Source organism: Lepidochelys olivacea (assembly GCF_965140295.1).
Source record: "Lepidochelys olivacea isolate rLepOli2 genome assembly, chromosome: 4".
In the NCBI taxonomy this organism is placed as follows: domain Eukaryota; kingdom Metazoa; phylum Chordata; order Testudines; family Cheloniidae; genus Lepidochelys; species Lepidochelys olivacea.
The window spans coordinates 40,518,995-40,539,035 of record NC_140414.1 but is presented as its reverse complement, the minus strand read 5'-3'; the positions used below and the strand labels follow the sequence as shown (position 1 = coordinate 40,539,035).

At 40.8% G+C, this 20,041-nt stretch overlaps 1 long non-coding RNA gene across 1 annotated transcript in view; it reads right to left on the bottom strand.

The window, feature by feature from the left end:
* Nucleotides 1–15,722: 15,722 nt before the first annotated feature.
* Nucleotides 15,723–20,041, bottom strand: part of LOC311520209 — a 67,399-nt gene continuing 63,080 nt past the window's right edge. Inside the window, exons 2-3 of the long non-coding RNA XR_014711517.1 lie at nt 16,813–16,876; nt 15,723–15,765 (exon numbers count right to left, since the gene is read on the bottom strand). This is a non-coding gene — a long non-coding RNA (uncharacterized lncRNA). The remainder of the gene's footprint in view (nt 15,766–16,812; nt 16,877–20,041) is intronic.

The following is a 20,041-nucleotide window of genomic DNA, read 5'->3' as shown; positions in this document are numbered from 1 at the left end:
CAAGAGCTAATGGCTGGAAGATAAAGCTAGACTAATTCAGACTGGAAATATAGTGCCAATTTTTAACAGTGAGGGTAATTAATCATTGGAGCAATTTACCAAGGACTGTGGTGGATTCTCTGTCACTAGCAATTTTTAGATCAAGTTTGGATGTTTTTCTAAAAGGTAGAGCTAGGGAAAACAGGAATTAATTTATGGAACTCCTGTAGCCTGAATTTTGCAGGAGGTCAGACTTAATGGCGCTCCCTTTTGGCCTTATAATCTAGAAATCTACCTATGTACCCACACCCAACAGCCACATAGACCATATGTGGGCATAAAGGGAGTTTTTATGCCTTTGTGCAGGCACATAGTAGTTACAGTTTAGCCTGTTATGTCTTCAGATCTTTTTTACCAACATTGGGGCACAGCATGGGTTGAGCAGTCCACCCACATGCAACAGCTTGCTCCATAGAGACCTAAGAAGCTACTTTATCTTTTTTTGTGTGTGATATTTTCAAAGACATGTCTTGCAATTGCATCTAGTGTCTTTTCAAAATTAATTCTGGATCAAATCAGTTCAATGGGCATTCTGATTTTATGAAGCTTGCATAAAGATTGTAGGATTTGACCCTCTAATGTCACTAGATTTGACCTCTTGCTGTGTGTACTTTCCAAAAGTAGTATAATCAGCATTATCCTACCTGATTGCTAAAGACAGTAGAAGTAGCACTGGAAAATCTTGTGCTAATTTTGCAGTTTCTTTAGAAGGTCAAGTTCAGGCATCTAATCCTTGCAGCACAGTTCTTAACCGAGAGTTAAAATTCAAGCTTCTCAAGGCACAGCTGTAATTCAGCCTCAGGTTTCCAGAGGTTAAGGGTCAGCACATTAATCTATTTGATATAATTCATAGAATCCCCTTAGAGAAAAGAAAAAGTATTAATGTATAACCAAGCCATGTTTTCTGGAAATAAATGAGAACATATCCTGATATAAAACAGTATCCTAATGATGAACCAAACTGATAATTATAGTTCCATTCATATCTTATACTAAGCATAACCAGTTTCACTCTAAGAATTGCTGTTCTTTAGTTCTATTAAAATATGTTTTAAATGGCTGCTTTTGCTTTGATTATAAAATCATTTATTTGAAAATCAGTTTGGAACTTTTTTTTTCCCTGGCAGCTATAGTATAAAATAAATCAAACCATCACCTGCACAAAACATCATCAGCAACAACAAAAGCTTTATAATAATAAAGATGTGTAAGTGGCAAAATATGGTTTGTTACAACCCTGAGAAAATGACTAATATTAATTAAGGTGGAGTGATCATTACAATGCAACGTATTTATGAGGATGTCATCACACACTTTATGAAGCAAGTGCTAGTAAAACACTACAGGACTTTGCAAAACAAAGCCAGGCATGTCTGGGAGTTGGCTCTGCCTGAATTTACACCAAAGATGGATTATTATTAGACGTTATCTTCATCTGGAGCTTCATTATTCTTCACTGAGGCCTCAGAGACTTTTTTTAAAATACTATTTCTGGCTTCTCAGAGCACAGCTACAGATGGATGTTACCACTGTAAGATAAGATGAGCAGATTCCCAGTTTACAAAACTAGAACAACTATACAGGAAGAGTAGGAAGAATGAGGAGGAATTGTCTATTGGGTGGTGGATTTTTAATTTTCAAATGCAGGTTTTCACTATTGGAAGCTCTTAGCTACTGCTTGTGCACTTTATATACACACTGCAGAGAAACATGGAGATGATTTAGATATGAAGTTTATTGTTAAGCTTAGGCTTACTGTAAAATTAATTCTTTTATTGCTTATAATGTTAATGCCACTGATGTAAAGAGCAGAGAAAAAGAGAGACAATTGAACCTCTCTGCTCAATCAAAACCTCGCAGAAAGACAAATGTACAGAGACTGATAGTCCCATCTGGTGCACAAGACGAGTGACACCTGTTCTACCTAACACTCTCAAAAAGAGAACAGAAGGGGCCCAACTGCCCCTGCACTATCATCCTTTCCTCCTCCAGGATTCACAGAGGCTTCTGTATGCTCAACGCCCAGACAGGCGGCTGTCAGGGAAGTTGCAAGGACTGTGAGAAGACTGAGCAGGTATGTGGCAGGAGAAATATCATCCTCATGGAGGTTCCCTGTGGGAAACAATGTTCAGTTCCTTATGAGACTCATGAATTCAGTACAAAAATGACCATTTTGTAACTCCTGTGAGAATTCTGAACTCAACTGTGGGATACCGAATGCAAATAAACGTCGACTTAAAGAAAATGTTTTCCACAAAGCTGAATTAAAGATGTATGATCAGCATGTTTACAAACATAGGAGCCAATCCTTTGAGGGGCTGTGCATGTCCTGAGGGACACTTGTTTCCATCAAGTCCCACTGTCTTTGCCCCCACTGAAGGTAGTTAGTAACTTGTAGGATCACACTAGTTGTGTCCATTGCAAATTAGTGCACACATTCAGCACACATTCAGTACATAGTAACAAAGTTAATTAACATAGGTCCATTTTCTCCACCACCTAGAATGATGGTTTCTGGCTGTGCTGCCTCTCCAATCCCAGGTAGCGTAGCTCCTGCGAAAGCTATGTTGCTACTGGCTAGCTTCCTCTCACTGTACAGTAGCAGCATAGGAGGAATATACTGAAGTCAATGGGGATGAGGGAAGGGGGGATGACATCACCTATGAAAGTCAGAGTACTAATTCAGGTGCCTAATATGGCTTTGGTACAATTCTGAAGATAAATAAATAGTAAAAAAAGCAGAAGGATCCTTTCTGAATCCTAACACTGTGATGCAACACCAAAGAATAATGAGAAAAGAGTTTTCAGCAAATGCCTAATTTGGCTGCTGAGAGCTTAAATATAATGGAAAAATGATATTAAAGCGCGCACTGTTCAGTCAATTAGATGAAATGTCTTTATCAAGTAAATTTCAGAACAAATGATGCTAAAGAAACAAATTATTTTTGAAAAACCAGCATTGGGTACCTGACAGCTGACTGGGAGTTATTTAATGATCTTCCACTAGCATGTAAATTTAGAAAGGAGAGTGGTTTGGCTAGGGTGAAGAGCTAAAAAGGCAAGAAACCCACCACTCAAGGCTAAAGGAGCTAGCGGCAGACTTAATCCATAATCTTGTTGCATTGGATCTTTCTTGTTGAAGAGCTCAGCTACATACAAGACCCATATCTGGCCCTGGCCAAAATGCAGCAACTTGTTGGTCTTTTCTCCCTGGTAGAGTCCTATGAGCTATAGCCTAGCAGAATAGGAATTCTGTAAAGATAGTACACAGACTGGCTTTAACCAATAATCCGTTTGATCAATACACTTATATGAGCATGATCTCCTCCACCTGTCCTAAGGCAGCAAAGGGCAAGATGATATATAAAACCAAAATTGACTTGTGCTAATTCCATATTAATTAAGCTTCTCTTGACCTGCTTTCCTTGTTCTGAAGGAGACAAGGGAGGATCTTTGCATGCAGAGCTGTGAACATGCTCTTTTGGGATAATTTCAGTAATCTCACTATATCAGTACCTTGAATTCATGCCCTTAATCAAATTGCAGCATATTAGGGCAAGCCATTGAGGGCTGAATATAGATATCATTCATTCCTATATAAAAGCCAATATAGCTGCTCAGAACAAGACAACTGATGCAAATTTATGTCCAGCAGACAAAAAACTTTGAATGTCACATGAGTCCCACTCTTTACATTGTCAAGGCCGAAGCATTTTTTCAGTTATTCTTTGAAAGAAAAGGCTCATATATTGTACTAATAAATATAAAGTGATAATCCAGCCATCAACGGGGCAATTTGTTAAAGGTTTGTTTATGGCTGAAATAAACATATCAGCAAATATAAGGCTGCCAGCTTGTATATTGCTCAAACACCATCAGCTCATGCCCCTACCTGAGGTAATGCAGTGGACTCTTACAGTGATTGATTTGGGCCATTAGCTCCAAATCAAAGTTGGTTTCAGTTCATCCATCTTCCTCGAGCCTTAGCAAAACTGTTATTTGAAAATAAACATTGAGTCTGTCTCTCTTTTGTCAGAAGAGCACTAGGGAGCTTATAGACATATGACCGAATACATCTCCATCTCTGCAGCGACAGCAGCCACCTCCTGAGGTTGAGCTGCTGGGCCAAGGTATTTTGTCTGCTTCCAAACTGGATATGGAAGACAGCAGATGAAGCCATTTGATTCTGGTTCAGTAAATACAAAATACTGGAAAAGATTCAAATATTGATAGATAGTTAAACTGTGCTGACTTTAGAGGGAATGATTCACATTATTCTGTAAACAGAACACTGTCCTTTATATGCCTGTTCTGTACATTTTGAAGAGATGTTTCTAAGTGTGAAGTTTGGTTCTGGGTCTTTTCCAATAGTTTAATGGTGTTTGGATCCAGGGTTTAACTTCAGAGCCATCTTTAACATTTGCAAATAACTGATGCTTTTTGTTTGAAGTTACCTTGTGCAATTTGAACTATAAGATGGGCTCAAACCACAAAGGAGTTGGATTTTGAAACCCACATTGTTTATGACCATCTCTAATTTAAGCACTATTTTCATGCCTCATAATATTTCAGTCACTCCTTACTTTACTTGCAGAAAATTTTATAAAGCTATGTTTATAATTAGAATATTAACTTCATAAAAATTGCACTGTTACTGTGAACTGCACCTTAATGTGTCTTTGATTTCTGTTTGCTTAATTAACTATCAAAGACATACTCTTACTATTGTTTGCCCCCTAGGGTCAATACTGCTGTAGAAACAGCCTGGGGATTCTTTTTTGCCTTGCATCATCAGCAACAATGCTAATAAAATCCTGATCCCAAGCTCTTCATGGCTATGATAGACATGAACCCTCAGATTCATACAGTCCTGCACTTGGCAAAGGTTAGATCTGGATCTGAAACTTGGAGTTCTGACCCTTCTGTGCTTGATGATAATGTCTGAAGCAAAAAGAACACTCCTCAGTTATCAGAGACAGGACCAAGATGGAAGCGATGACAAAAATCTTCTTTTGACATGTGAAACTCATTTGATTCTACGCTTTCTTTCACATATAATGACATCTTATGCCAAAGTTAATGGTCAGGCCACATGATATTTCACTGGGGGTCTCTGAAGTTACAGACATTGAGAAAAGGAGGTTTCTTTGTACATTTTGTGTCAGAAAGATAAAACTAAATGTTGCAAACTGGCCTCAGTACTTTTCTTTGGCATTTTAGGGGATGATAATTGTTAACAGGGAGCTTTACAGTGAAGACTCAATGCTTCGGTTTGTCTTTCTGTGCTACTGATTGGTTTGTCTCAGCAGGAGGATGTGAACATCACATTGTAGCACCTACCTCCTTCTGCCTTCTGTTGAAGTAAAAGGAGATTAAGTACAAACTGAGAAGCCACCCCATACAGTGTGGCAAGAGTGACCTCATTGTAGCTGCTACAGCCAGCGAAAAAATCTGCTGGAGCCTGCCGTGCTTTTGCTGGGTCAGATTCTTTGCCTTTTGTTATTTGAGCTTCCTTGTGAGAATCGCTGCTGCCTAAAGGCGTAACATGACATTCCCTTTCTTTGCCCTTTAATCCAATCAGAGGGGTCTTACTTTCTCACAGAGGGCTGGGATACACTTTAAGTTTAGTCCAGCAGCTGTGAAGTGAGCTTCGTTGGTGAAGATTAATACTTTGACTCTGATCATACATTTCAATATGATTGAAGCCAATAAAGGGAAGATTATTTTTCTGGTTATTTTTCAGATGTCTTGGGGTATTGTTGCTTACATGATGACATGTCTTTGTCCTGTCAGGGAGCATGAGATTTGGTCAAACATTCATCTTAAAAATACTGGGGGGAGATGGGGAGGTTCAGAGAGAGAAAGATAGAGAGGGAAATTGACTCAGTCAGTCAGTTTTGGATGGTAGCAGATGGGATCATGTCAAGTGAGAAACACAGAAGGCCTCTTCTGGTTCCAGTCTGACACTTCAAAGCAAAATGAAGAGGCACCATTTCAAAGGGGATACACACTATTATTTGATTAAGATGTAGCTTCCTGAATGAAATGTGCATATAATTATTTGCATGATGACGGGTTTCATAAAAAAAGTTTGCTTTACTCTTTTAGCTCTAATTGGTTCTTATTAGTGGTGGGCCCAGCTTGGTACCCTAACTGTGAACTTCCACTCTGAATTTTTTTATTTTTATTTGTGTGTGTGTGTGAAGAGAGGAAGGGGTTCAGATCTCACCCTCTTGGTTTTGGATACAACTCAGAATAATTTAAAAGGCTTTTTACTCACATGGTGGACATGGGAAGAAATACCACTACAGCAGCGTTTACACTGTTCTTCCTTCCCATCTCTTGCTGATGGCCCACTGCCCTCCCACTCCCACTGGAACCTGCTTCCCCTAGAGAATCGCCATCCCCTTCCTCACCCACCACACACATCGCCTCATGCTTTTCCCCAGTCATGACACCTTCTACATGGCCCCATGCCATCTACACCCCCCTCTCTTACATTAGGTGTCTTTACAGAGAGAGAACTACTAGCTTTCATCCACCTTCTCTTTTTTAAGTTCTGTGGAGAGCTGCCAAGAAAAGTAATCCCCTTTACCCCAGCATTCTAAAAAGGTTTTCCAAGGTGGATAGTATGTGGCCTAAGCCCTTCCCTGCAGGCCAGCATGGGTTGCTCTCTATTGTAGTAGCTGCCAGCTGCACTGAGCTACTTCCCAGCAAGTGGATGAAAAGGTCTGGTGCCTTTCTCACTCAGAGTACAGTGCCAATGATAGTGGCTGCATGTAGTCCTGTACTACTTAGGATGTTGGGCTACCTACCTTCCTTTATTTGGGAAGCCCTCCCAAAAACCCAGTGCAGGACAAGAATCGACCATGGTTCTCCACTCAGTTATAACTTTAAGTGCTAGTTGCGTGGAAACTTTAATTACTAAAGAATTAAAAGTTTAGGATGGGATTTTCAAAAATGTTCCTCATTGGCCTAATTCCGTCTCCACTGAAGTCCAATATTCTTTGAATTCAGTTGGAGCAGAGTTAGCCCAAATGACTGGCCGAGACCCATAGTGATTTATTACATTTTTTGTAAATGCCTTTTCTATAAAAACTACCATATGCTGGAGTGTACAGGAGAACAAAGGAATTGCCATGCTGGATCAGAGTAGTCCTTTTCCAGTATCCTGCCTCCAACAGTGGCCAATCCCAGATGCTTCTGAGGAAGGAGCAGTAGGCAGTTACCAGCTCCCATGAAAAATTTACTCATAACTTCTGATGGAGGTTGGCTTATGCCTTGAGGGTTATCTCCTTTCTAAAGCTCTTGGGGGTTTTCTTATTTGTCTTCCTAAAATCTTTACTACTGAAGCTCTACACATAGTTGTTATCCATATAAATATTCATTCTGTTTTTGAATCCTGCTTACCTCTTCTCTTTAATGATATACTGAGGCTAGGAGTTTCATAGACTAATTGTTCACTATCATAGAATCATAGAAGTGTAGGACTGAAAGGGACCTCGAGAGGTCATCTAGTCCAGTCCCCTGCACTCAAGACAGTAAGTATTATCTAGCCCATCCCTGACAGGTGCTTGTCTAACCTGATCTTAAAAATCTCCAGTGATGGAGATTCCACAACATCCGTAGGCAATTTATTCCAGTGCTTAAATACCTTAATGGGAAGTTTTTCCTATATCCAACCTAAACCGTGCAATTTAAGCCCATTACTTCTTGTCCTATCCTCAGATGCTAAAGAGAACACTTTTTCTCCTCCTCCATGGAAAAATCCTTTTATGTACTTGAAAACTGTTATGTCCACCCTCAGTCTTCTCTTCTCCAGACTAAACAAACACAATTTTTTCAATATTCCCTCAGAGGTCATGTTTTCTAGACCTTTAATCATTTTTGTAGCTCTTCTCTGGACCTTCTCCAATTTGTCCACATCTTTCCTCAAATGTGGCATCCAGAACTGGACACAATACTCCAGCTGAGGCCTAATTAGCGCGGAGTAGAGCGGAAGAATTACTTCTCATGTCTTGCTTACAACACTCCTGCTAATACATCCCAGAATGATGTTTGCTTTTTTTTTTGCAACAGTATTACACTGTTGACTCATATTTAGCTTGTGATCCACTACGACCTCCAGATCCCTTTCCGCAATATTCCTTCCAAGGTAGTCATTTCCCATTTTGTGTGTGTGCAACTGATTGTTCCTTCCTAAGTGGAGTACTTTGCATTTGTCCTTATTGAATTTCATCCTATTTACTTCAGACTATTTCTCCAGTTTGTCCAGATATTTTGAATTTTGATCCTAACCTCCAAAGCACTTGCAACCCCTCCCAGCTTGGTATCATCCACAATCTTTATAAGTGTACTCTCTATGCCATTATCTAAATAATTGATAAAGATATTGAAGAGACTCAGACCCAGAACTAATACCTGTGGGACCCCCTCTTAATATGCCCTTCCAGCTTGACTGTGAACCACTGATAACTACTCTCTGGGAATGGTTAACCAATTATGCACCCACCTTATAGTAGCTCCATCTAGGTTGTATTTTCCTAATTTGTTCATGAGAAGGTCATGCGAGACAGTATCAAAAGCCTTACTAAAGTCAAGATATACCACATCTACCACTTTCCCCCTACCCACAAGGCTTGTTACCCTGTCAAAGAAAGCTATTAGTTTGGTTTGACATGATTTGTTCTTGACAAATCCATGCTGTTACTTATCACCTTATTATCGTCTAAGTGTTTGCAAAAAGATTGCTTAATTATTTACTCCATTATCTTTCCCAGTCATGAAGTTAAGATGACTGGTCTGTAATTCCCTGGGTTGTCCTTATTCCTCTTTTTATAGATTGGCACTATATATGCCCTTCTCCAGTCTTCTGGGATCTCTCCCATCTTTCATTACTTTTCCAAGATAATCACTAGTGGCTCAGATATTGCCTCAGTCAGTTCCTTGTGGAAAAGTATTTCTTTTTATTACTTTTAAATTTTTCTGCCTTTCAATTTCATTGATTGTCCCCATATTCTTGTATTATGAAAGATGAACAAAAATGCCTCACCTACATTATGTATAGTGTTCATTATTTCCATACCTTTATTGTGTTCATGCATATTAATTTCCTCTCTGAAGTAAACAGTCCAAATCTTTTCACTCTCTCCCTAGAGATCTATATTTCTGTGTGAAAGGTAAAGTTCTTAATATTTCTGTGGCTGAAGAATCATGATATACTGTTATAGAATTTAAAACACAGCTGATTTTGGATCAATACCATAATAGAGGTTATGATGTTCTACTTATATTTTTAGGAAACACTCTTCTCCTAACCTGTTTTAATCAGATATCTCCAGGCATATCACTTCTTCCAGTCAAAATTTAGAGCAGGGTAGAAAAATTGACATGATAATGAAAGTCTGGATGCAACCTTAGCTATAGCTCCACAAAATGTAGTGTAATTAAATATCAGGATCCGTGTATTCATGAAATATAAGTAAATAAACATCGACTGAACAATTTCACTCAGGATAACACTTTATACAGAAATCTGATCATTTGTGAAATAATTTGAAATGACTTTGTTTCATTTCCCTCTTTCTAGTCTCGCTACAAGGGGGAACTTTCACTCTTGATAGTGACTAGTTTTACACAGTGCTCACAATGGACCCTCTTCAATAGCTCAACTCCCAGCTTAACCAGCAGATGCCCAAGGAATTATTGATCCAGACAATTTTTTTTAAATGAAAATTTCTTGGTATTTCTGCACTCACAGTGGGACCATTTCCAATTTAAAAACATGAATCCAGTTCCTACTGAACAGGTATCCACTTCACAAAAAGAATCACTACAATGGTTGCATCTGGAACTCTGGTTAGCTAAGAACGGATTAGGTCACAGATAGCGAGCTATTCTTTCACAGCTAGGGTATATCTTCACTGCACAGTTAACCAGGGCTCTTAACACCCCCAACTATGCACACAGAAAAGGCTCTGAGCAAGGTTTTCAGGTGCTTTAATCCCATGTAGTTTACCTAGGTGAGGTGTGGATCAGACAAGGGGCTCCAGTTGAACGTGGGCTGGGACCCACCCACTTTGCAGTCAGGATGCAGGCAAAATCATTTGAGTGCTGATAATCTTCCAATTCCTTCCCACAACTGTCCCCAAAAGGACAGAGCAGTTCTCCCTCAGTTGATATAATTGACTTGGAAAGAATGGAGAGGTTACTCACTCTGTGCAGTAACTGGAGTTCTTCAAGAAATGTGTCCCTGTGAATGTGCCACTTCAGGTGTGCCTGTGCCATGCACCTTTGATTGCACGTTTTTGGTAGCAGTGCCCATTCAGCCTGTGCATGTGCCCTACACATCCTTATGGGGCTATATGTGGCTCCATGAGTGAACTGCCCTCAGTTCCTTCTTCATCACAAAGTCCCACAAGGGCAACTCTAAAGCAGAGGGGAAGAAGGACAGGTAGTGGAGCACTCACAGGGGGACACATCTCAAAGAACTCTAGTTACTGCAAAAGGTGGGTAACCTCTCCTTCTTCTTTGAGTACTGTCCCTGTGGGTGCTCCATTTCAGGTGACCCCTGAGCAATGTCCCCTTAAGGAGGTGGAGGATTCTGAGCAGAGTTCAATACAGAAGAGAGAACTGTGTTGTCTACAGCAACATTTGATCTTGCTGCAGGCACCAGGGCATAATGATTAGAAAAGGTATGAGCAGAGTACCAAGTTGCCCCTCTACAGATGTCTGCAATTGATACATCCTTAATTAAGGCTTTCAGTGTAGACAATGCTCTTGCAGAATGTGTTATCACTCTTAAAGGGGGTTGGACATCAGCTTTGTCATAACAATCGTAATAATCATAATACAACCAGCGATCCACTAGGTACGTCTAGCCATGGGAAAATAATTATACCCGAATAATGTAAGTGGGTGGCAACTACTGCCAGAATCTTTGAGAACACAGTTGGTGACAAAGATAGTCTGAAAGGAAGCAACTTGTATTTGTAGTATTTGTTATTGATTCAGAAATGAAGAAACCTGATGAGTGAATAGCAAAATATGCATCTTGTAGGTTGAGAATTGCGAACCAATCTCTTCATTAGAATTAAGGAATTATTGCTGCCATGGTCACCACCTTGAATTTTTGCTGTTTTACATATCTGTTTAGGGACCTGAGGTCTAAAATTGGTCTTTACCCTCCATTCTTTCTGTGGATAAGGAAGTACTTTGAATATAATCCATGTCCCCTGTGTTGCACAGGAACTGGTTCTACTGCTCCTAAATGTAGAAGTGAGGTCACCTTTTGTTGTAGTAATTGATTGTGAGAGGGGTCCCTGAAGATGGACAGGAAGGGGGAATGTAGGAAGGATAGCTTTGAAATTAGCAATTAGATGTCATGGCTTCCAAAACTCATTTGTCTGATGTTATATGCTCCTATGCACCCTGAAAATGGGAGAGGCAGCATCCAAAAGGAAGAAGAGGGGTAAGATGTTTCAGCTGTAAAATCTTCTCAGCTGGATGGTGGATACTCTCAGTCAAGCCATCAGAATTGTTATTTGGAGGACATGGATGGCTGGGAAGATGTAGTTGTAGCTGATGGAGGTTTCTTTCTTGAGTATCTTGGTCTCTTGGCCAGGGGTTCAGAGGGTCTATGATAGGCTGAATATGGGGCTGGGCATGCTCTTTATGCTGTCTGAGACCTACTAAATCACCTCTTATTTACATGACTAAAAATTCCAAAGCATGGCTCTTGAGTCCTACAAAGTGTGTAGAGAGTTATCCATCGAGTCCACAAAGAGCTTGCAACTATCAAAGGAGAGATCTTCAATGGTACTCTGAACCTCTCTTGGAAAGCCTGACATCTGCAGCCAAGATGCTCTTCTCATGACCACTGTGGTGGATATAGACTGTGCAGCAGTATCTGCCACATCTAAGGAGATGTGGAGTGATGTCTTTGCTAGAAGCTGACCCTCTTGAATAGTGGCTTTAAACTGGTCACAATTTTGCTCTGGCAGATGCTCAGTAAAGGAATTACATTTGTTATAATATAAGTATTTGTATTCGGCCATGAGCGCCTGATGGCTTCCTATTCTGTACAGAAGTATGGCTGAAGCATAGGGCTTGGAGTCAAAAAGATCAAGCTTCTTATGGTCCTTACTGTATGGGATGGACTTTGAGCTACGTTGCCTGCCTCATTCATTAACAACCTCCACTACTAGGGAGTTTGGAGCTGGTTCAGGGAATAGAAACTCCAATTCCCTGATGTGACAAGGTGTATAGACCCCTCATTGGCCAGGAGGAGGTTAAGGAACAGTAATGGGATAAGGAGACCCCTCCCCTGTGCCCTTGCCAAGCATGCTTGTACTAGAGGCGGGGTTTAAAAGCCAGCCAGGCACCCCAGCCTGGGGCTGACCAGCCAGGGAGGAGGACATGCCCAAGGAGCTCCCGGGAAAGACAGGAGTCAGGCCTATACTGGGCCAGCGATCAGGAGAGACCCAGCACTCACAGCAGGGACAAAGGCTGGGAGCCCCAAAGGCAATGTTCCCAAGAGTTGGGCAGCAGCCAGATGGGACGTGGACTGGAATAGGAAGTGGCCCAATGAAGCTGACGGGAGGCCTACTTCTGCTCAAGCATTGACCTAGGTGGGACTACCGCCACATCTGAAGTGCTGCAATTTTTGAACTGTAGACATTGAGCAGAACTGCTGTCAATTGAACCAAATCCCCTAGGTGGGATTGCTGTCACAGAGACTGTAGCCACATTTGAATTGTAACAATGGGCAGAATTGCCACCACATTGAACTGTGACCACTAGGCAGAATTGCACCAAAGTGAACATAACCACTAGGCAGGAAGCCCTGCCCCAACCCCGCTGATCACAGCTGGCCAGAACATAATACTTTTTATCTGCTCTCTTGCAGGTAGGTGGTATTGTAGTTGGGGTTTGCCAAACAGTCTTAGCAGGCTCCATAAGAGCTTCATTCACTGGAATGAACTGCATTTGAAGAAGTGGGTTTACCACCCATGAAAGCTTATGCCCAAATAAATCTATTAGTCTTTAAGGTGCCACATTGTTTTTGTGGATACAGACTAACATGGCTACCCCTCTGATAATTCACTGAAATAGCAATTCTCATAGATGACAAGGTATGTAAACTAATTAGGAGTCTGTGGTGGTATTTCTGAATCTCTTCTAAGGAAATCTAAAGTGTGTCAGAAATTCACTGTATCACTTCCTGAAACTGTCTGAAGTCACCTGCCACAGCAGGTGGTGGAAGCATGACAACTTCATCAGGTGATGATGAGGAAATATTCATAAGAGATGTTACCTCCTTGTCTGCCCTTGCTTCTTGCTCCTCAAAGATCTTTTCCTTGGGCATAGGTGGTGGTAAAGAGGTTGAGGAGAAAGGACCCTTCTCTGTTCCCCCCGGTGATGTGAAAACCACATAGTGAATTGTTGATGACAGAATGTCCATGGATTACAACAAGGTCAGAAGAGGGTATGGGAAGTCAGAAGGCACAGCTGGAGGCATCCATCTGAGTTCCTGCCATGCTGGTGTCATTTGAGCTCTATCCTCCTGCAAAACATCAATGTGGGAGGGAGAATGATGTGTTCTAGAGTAGACAGGGGACCCAAATCTGAGAATTTGAAGAGTCCTCTTCCACATACTCTGGGAGAAGACGAGGTAGCAGCTGTTCAGCTTGCAAAGTATACAAGGCTGTGTATGGTTCTCTTGGTGATAAAGGGGTCGGTGACCAAGAGGGTCTTCAAGAGGCTATCAGGTCCTTAGGGTACCTGAAGTTTTGTGGTACTGATGGTAAAGACTGGCCCAGGACAAGCTTCAATACTGGGAGTCAGCTCTAATTTTCTTGGTACTACAGGATGTCTAGCAGTTTTCGGTACCATTGACTTTCTTGATATCGGTACCGGGGATTGTTTAGGGACGGGACTTATAACACCTTTCAACCACGTCTCTGCTGTCTGGGTCCAGGTACCCAATCTTGGTACAGAGTCTGTCTTAAACTGACTTCTCTTCTTTGCCTTTGCAGTACTGGCATCACTCTGAGCCCACATGGAACTCCCCTTGGGACCTGAGGTCTCCGTAGCCTTCTTGTGTGCCGGTGACCAAGACCTGCTTGTAGATGACAGAATGTCCATGGATTACAACATGGGGGGAAGGATAGCTCAGTGATTTGAGCGCTGGCCTGCTAAACCCAGGGTTGTAAATTCAATCCTTGAGAGGGCCATTTAGGGATTTGGGGCAAAAATTGGGGATTGGTCATGCTTTGAGCAGGGGTTGGACTAGATGACCTCCTGAGGTCCCTTCCAACCCTGATAGTCTATGATATACTCCTTATGTCCAGAGGCAGATGAAGACTTTGGAACCCTAGATGTACTGAAGTGTAACAGTACCATCTACCTCTCTAGTGGTCTCCTCTGACCAAGATCTTGATGTGGACAGAGCACTAGCAGTTCTGGGAGGCCTATGTACAGGGAGATCCTCCACCCCTGGATCGGAAGATGGACATAAAGTTTGCTCCATTATTAAGAGTTTAAATTTGATCTTACTATCTTTTTGGTACCTACTCTTGAAGGATGTGCAGATCTTGTACTTACTGGGGATATGAGTATCACCCAAACAGCGGAGGTACTGTTAGGAATAGCTTCATGGCAGGAGAGGAGCCCATCATTCCTGAGCAGAATAACCAAGAAGATAACCCCTAGAAGGGAAAATTCTTTACAACTGTCTAATTATATCTAAGAATAAAACAATTTAAAAAAATTGAGAGAAAGAAAAGAAAAACAAAACAACACACAAAGGGAACAACTGTTTCAACATTATGAATACTGAAACGTAAGTAACTGTAAACAAACTATCGAAGTAAATGCTAAATATTAGAGAACAGGAACAGTCTGCAGACTCATCTCAGGCCAAAGGCAGCTGCAAAGGAACTGAAGGCAGTTCGCCCACACAGCCCCATATAGTCTTGGTACATGGCACGAGGATGTGTAAGGTGCACGTGCAGGCCAAATAAAAATCTGCAATCAATAATCTGCAATCAAAAGCACAGGGTACAGGCACACCTGAAGTGGAGCACCCACAGAGACACTACTTGAAGAAGAACCTAGAGCAGCTCAGCACAAAAAAACCCCATAATACATCCCACAGATACACACAGGTGAGTATAGAAACAGTGGGGACAGAGTACTCTGTCAGGGTTTTGCTGTGGGAATGCCTGCACTCAGGTTAGGCTAAGCTGAGTACTCAGACCAGGTGCCAATTACCTGGGTTAACCATATAGTGAAAACCTACCTCTAAAGATGGTTCCTCCAATCAATATTGAGCCCCGTTCCTGTGGTATTATGGGGAAGTTTGCAGTGCTGCTGTTTGTGCTGTAGATAACAACAGGGACTTCAGAGCTGCCAGCATAGAATGTTACACAAACATTAAATTCATTTATATCTGAATTCCCAGTTACAAGAAGGGCCCTTATGTTCTATTCTTGCAATTTAGAGGGTCTTTAATGTGTGTGTAAATTACATTTATGCCCACTTTAAGGCTCCTTTGCACTTTCAGCGCAGCGTAAAGGGACCTTAGTGTAAACACAAATCAAGTCCCTTTAAAAAAAATGTTGAAATAGAAGTTAAATTGTACTTCTCATAGATTTACTTTTAAGAAATAGTAAATAAAAGCAAATTACCCTGGTAACCATGGAAGAAAAACCAGATGTGATGTCACTGGAGAAATGGAAGATAAGAGAGAGATAAATGAAACAAGAAAAGTTAGTGAATTAAATTTAATATTTTTATTTAAAATATTTTAAAACAAAATTATTGTTAATTATAGGGTGACCGTATCATAATAGGGTGCCCCAGCATGCTGGAATGTTGATCATTTTTGTGTAGCGCTGGCATTTAGTGTTTGGCTTCATGGCATGGTGACATCTGCACAGGGCAAACACCCTGTTGTGCATTCTTGCTCAATAACCCAATAGATTTTTTCCCTTTTTTTTTTTTTTTTTTTTTTTAACATCGACAGCAAATGTTGCAATTTTCATGACTGGTGAGATAGTTGGGGATTTTTCAGCTGGAGGGGAATAGCCTAGCGAAGACGAGTCTTGCATTTGGAGCACTCCTGACAGGATGTGGACCAAGCAGGCCTTCGGCTGTTGGTTTTTTAGATCCTAAGAAACAATCGTACATGACTATTAAGAGATCATCTAATTTACTCACTGGTTTCTGGGCCACTCTTCAAAGCATGAACAATGTCCAAGAAAGCGATTGAAAATATAATGTGTATCTATATATTGAGTATAGCCCAGAACCTGTAGCCAGTTTTTTAAAATCTGATTTAATAAAAATTGGTCATCCAGAGTGAAAAAGAAAGTAAAAGCATTATTTGTTCACTACATAATAAGCTGGCTAAGTGGGGGGGAACTAAAGAAAGGCAGTTGGAATCAGTTTTCTCTGTAGAGCACTGATGTCAATTCAGGGGGAAAGAAATAGCTCTGACACTCAGAACGGCTGGATATGAAACCACTGGTGCCATTCAGTGCTAGGACCCACTGACAGATTTACTGCTTGTCGTGGAGCTGCTGGTGTATGATGGAAATGGCAGGTGTAGTCTGCTACAAGGATTTCTGTCTCAAACATCTATTCCATGCACATGTGTAACTGAGAGCAGCTAGAGGTCATGGAGGGACAGCTCTGTGTTTACAATGACTTATTAAGAAATGTAGTTATTTTCTTTAATCCTCCTCACAACAAGAGGCACGTCTCACTAACCTGTAGTTCTATTGCAATGCAGGGGACATAGCAAACTGACCAATTCAATACCAGGTAATGGGCACTGAAAGAGAGAGAGAGAGAATAGATTACTGCAGAAAGAAGTATTCTATTGCTTGTAAAAAAACTACTGCTAACACCTAATGAAAATGTGAATATAAACATTTTAAAGCAAGTTACAGGAAAATCAAAGAGGAACAACACTATTCAACAGTTGAAAAATATGATATGGGTTACCAAGACAGGTCCAAGACAAATCCTAGATCCACATGCCCCCAGACACTGAGGATATTGGAAATTTGAACCTGGGTTTGGATCTTAATTTTGTGGCTAGAGGCCATCCCTAAATAATGTTAACTGAAAGTGCTTCTTAACATTGATGTGCACGTTAGCTGCCACATCTCATCAATAAAGCTGGTCAAACTTGAACAATTACACATCAGAGGGGCTTTTCTGAAATTATTTTTGATTTTGCTCTGAGAGGCTTGTGACAGAGTTTCACTCAGTTTCAGGTTTGACCAAACCAAAAAACTCAGGATCTGATCCTGTAAAAACTTGGGCATGTGTTTGACTTTAAAACAGACATCTTTGGTCCTCTGATATGAAAGGGACTGGTCTCAAAGCATACAGTTAAGAATGTGTGTAAGTCTTTGCAAGATTGAGGCCTCAGTTGATTCTTTTAAGATTCACCTTATTTAGTGTCAAAATAATGAAAAAAAAAATCAGAATTCTGCATGATTTCAACGTGAAACCATGAATTAGCTCATTCGGATTAATTTAAAATTTGGAACTGGATCCCGATTCTTGAAGTTTGGAGGTGTGCAGACCAGAATGGTTGGACTTGCAAATAAATGCACAATATTAGCAATCTTACATGAAAGAGATCCTCCACAATTATGAAATAAACAATGGAATCATTTCATGTATATTAACAAGTTGTTGCTCCAGAAGAGGTAAGAAAGGTAAAATACCTTCTGTGGATTTATTACAAGAATGCGCCAAAGGACAAAGGCAGAGAGATATTTAAACTTGAAAACCTAGGGCCTGACTCTTTTCTCACACCTGTTTTACACTAGTGTAATTTCACTGATTTCAGTGAAGTCACTCCTGTAGTAGGACCAGACTCATACCTTTGTCTTTGCACTTCATATTTTAATTGAAAGTTATCTATATTATTATCCACTCTAATTTAATATACAAGCTACAGATTTGGTATCCATGCAGTGGTCCATTATCAAAAGAATAAGGCCATTCAGGTTTGTTTCAATCGCTTTCTGTCTGTCTGCTCACTGCTCTTGCTAAACAACTGCTGGTGCAGCTGCAGAGAAATGGCTGCCTGCAGTGTGTACATGGCCTAAGCAGGTACCTCATGTTTTGCTTTGAGGGGCCTGGCAAACATATTTGGTTTTCTCTTGCTGCCACAGCCATACCATTATTTCAATCTGGTGCAGTAGGTCATAATTTATTTCATGAAACTCTTCCAATAAATGTGTTTATGCTGTAGCTCCTTTGGCAGCAAAGTCCAAAATTACATTTGCTGATGAAGATAGGTATCCAGGCTACACTTTCCAGATCTCATAGCACAGCTTTATGATGGTGAGCATGAGCTAGCTACTTACGTGGCTAAAGTGTGCAAGGTGACTTCATGATTCTCCTTCAGTGGCTAATTACACTGAAGAATTATTGACTTTTTATCTCATGCTGAGACCACGGAAATGTGAATCTCAACATAGTTGTGATTCCTGACATGATTGGCAATGTTGGGAATAAAGCCATAGCCTTAGAGACGCCAAGCTATAAATCTGATTAGCACTCTTGCAAGTTGAGCCACTGTACTGGGAGTGTTTTTACTATCACATTATCTGGTTTCCCATTTCTGTGGGCTGGGAAATGGAAGGAAAGCAGCTTTCATCCATGTGTACAATGCCTTAGCAATCACCAACAAAAGATGAAAGTTTGTAGTACAACAGCAGTTCAGTGGGTACAAGCAAAGTCTGAAAAGCCTGATGTCTTGCTATATCTTTTAATCAAACTAACAGAACAGAACCGATCCAAAGAATACTGCTATCCTATGTATAGGAGGTAGCACTTGCTATTAAGATATAACAACCAAGTCATCTGGACATTTCCCCACTCCTTTTCTTATTTTTCCTCCCCCCCCTCCAAAAAGGAAAATCTTTTGAAGAAAACAAGTGCATCATTCATAGAAAGAACAAATGTGATAAACGAGAACACAATGCCCCTTTTCTTTAGGCTATTTAAATGAGGGCCAAATATTCTTTACACAGGGCCGGCTCCAGGCACCAGCGTTCCACACAGATGCTTGGGGCGGCAGTTAGAAAGGGGCGGCAGTGTTTCCGCGGCGGGGGCAATTTGGCAGCAGCCCCTCTATCCCGCTGGCCGCAGAGGCAAATAGGCGGCAGCTTCTCCCTTTTGCCGTCCGCGGTGGCAGTTTTGTTCACTGCTTGGGGTGGCAAAAACTGAAGAGCCGGCCCTGTCTTTACACATTCCCTCCACAGAATATATGTATTTGTTCTACACATCTTTCTATATTAAATGTTTGATTTTCAATAGCAGCTGCTTAAAAAGAATTCAGTGAAATTGTACTACTAACATTACAATATCAAATTTAAGTGTTTTTACTGTTAGTAGCTAACAGAGCAGTTTCCAGGAAATATGTTTCATATGTAGATTTTTTTGGTCTGATCTGAGATCTAACTCTTGGTGAAAAGTGACAGAAAGTGTAGAATAAGAGGGCATTGGTGACTTTGGACTTGATAGTTAAACCTCTGTTTTGCAGACAATACGAAGGGTCAGCATACGTTGAACTAGGTATGAAAGTCTGAATATCAGGTGAACAGAGGGGTTAATTCAACTTATTTTCTATCCAGAGGTAATAAGGAGGACTTCTTTTCCAACCAAATCTAATCTTAGGGAATTGCACCAATGAGAATTTTCTGAGTAGGCTGTGAAACAAAATGAGTTATTATTTCTTGTCTGACAGTAGCGCCTACAGGCCCCAACCAATATCAGGAGCCCATTGTACCCATTCCACTCTGCAAACACATTGTAAGAGTCAGACCTGGCCACAAAGAGCTTCTAGACAAGAGATTCAAAGGGAAGGGAAAAAGAGGCACAGAAATCTTGAAATGACTCATCCAGTCATCAATGGCAGAGTAAGGCATGGAATGTACGTCTTCTGAATGACAATCCGGGGCCCTATCTACTG